Here is a 2016-nt window from a genome sequence, read left to right as displayed (position 1 = left end):
CAATGTGTCCTCCTCGAGGCTGCATCTCCAATACAAATGATTTAGGCACGTTAGCATGTGACAGGGCGGGGGGTGACCTGAAGGCTCACGTCATGTGAGAATGTCAAAGTGGTACCTAACGTCAGGACAGAACTGTCATTTGACATTTTTTGATTTTGATAGTATGACATTTTTTGCCATTTTTTTTTACTTATAGTGCCATACTATACTATGATTTTTTTTGACATTTTCATGCAATACTATACTATAAAGTTTTTTCTCATTTTTATGCCTTACTATAATATAATGTTTTTTGAGATTTCTATAACTTACTATCCTCTGACGTTTTTTGACATTTTTGTATAACGTACTATACTATGAGGTTTTTTGACATTTTGATGCCATACTATACTGTAATGTTTTTGGACATTTTTATTTTTTACATTTTGATGCCATACTATACTATGATTTTTTTGGGACATTTTCATGCAATACTATACTATGATGTTTTTTGACATTTTTATGCCATACTATACTATGATGTTTATTTTTTTTTTATTTTGATGCCATACTATACTATGATGTTTTTTTTATGACAATTTATGCCACACTATACTATGATGTTTTTTATGACAATTTTATGCCATACTATACTGTAATGTTTTTTGACATTTTTATGCCATTTTTTGACATTTTGATGCCATACTATACTATGATGTTTTTTTTTTTTGACATTTTGATGCCATACAACACGATGATGTTTTTCTTTTTACATTTTGATGCCATACAATACTATGATGTTTCTTTACGACAATTTATGCCACACTATACGATGATGTTTTTTTTTGACATTTTGATGCCATACAATACTATGATTTTTTTTTTGACATTTTTATGCCACACTATACGATGATGTTTTTTTTTTTTACATTTTTATGCCTTACTGTACTATGCTGTTTTTGTTGACATTTTGATGCCATACTATACTATGATGTTTTTTGACATTTTTATAACTTACTATCTATGACAATTCGTGCCATACTATACTATGACGTTTTTCAATGACAATTTGATGCCATACTATACTATGATGGGTTTTTTTTTTTGACATTTTGATGCCATACTATACTGTAATGTTTTTTGACATTTTTATGCCATTTTTTGACATTTTGATGCCATACTATACTATGATGTTTTATTTTTTTTTGACATTTTGATGCCATACAATACTATGATGTTTCTTTACGACAATTTATGCCACACTATACTATGATTTGTTTTTGACAATTTTATACCTTACTGTACTATGATGTTTTTGTTGACATTTTGATGCCATACTATACTATGATGTTTTTTGACATTTTTATAACTTACTATACTATGACAATTCGTGCCATACTATACTATGATGTTTTTCAATGACAATTTGATGCCATACTATACTATGATGCTTTTTTCTTTTTGACATTTTGATGCCATACTATACTATGATGTTTTTTGACATTTTTATGCAATTTTTTGACATTTTAATGCCATACTATACCATGAAAATTTCTGCCATACTATACTATGACGTTTTTCTATGACAATTTGATGCCATACTATACTATGATGTTTTTTTTTACATTTTGATGCCTTATTATACTATGATTTTTTTTTGGACAATTTTATATCAAAAAATACTATGATGATTTTTAACATTTTTATGCCATACTATATTATGATGCTTTTTTTTTTTTACATTTCTATGTCTTACTATACTGTGACTTTTTTTGACATTTTGATGCCATACAATACTATGATTTTTTTTTTGACATTTTCATGCCATACTATACTAGGATATTTTTTGACATTTTTATGACATTTTTTTGACATTTTGATGCCATACTAGACTATGATTTTTTTTTTGGACATTTTGATGCCATACATTACTATGATGTTTCTTTCCGACAATTTATGCCATACTATACTGTAATGTTTTTTGACATTTTTATGCCATTTTTTGACATTTTGATGCCATACTATACTATGATGTTT

Source organism: Seriola lalandi, unplaced genomic scaffold (genome assembly GCF_002814215.2).
Source record: "Seriola lalandi dorsalis isolate HSWRI2012SDOR001 ecotype SW California unplaced genomic scaffold, Sedor1 jcf7180002054923, whole genome shotgun sequence".
NCBI lineage: Eukaryota > Metazoa > Chordata > Actinopteri > Carangiformes > Carangidae > Seriola > Seriola lalandi.
The sequence above is the reverse complement of the archived record's forward strand: the minus strand, read 5'-3'. Positions refer to the sequence as shown.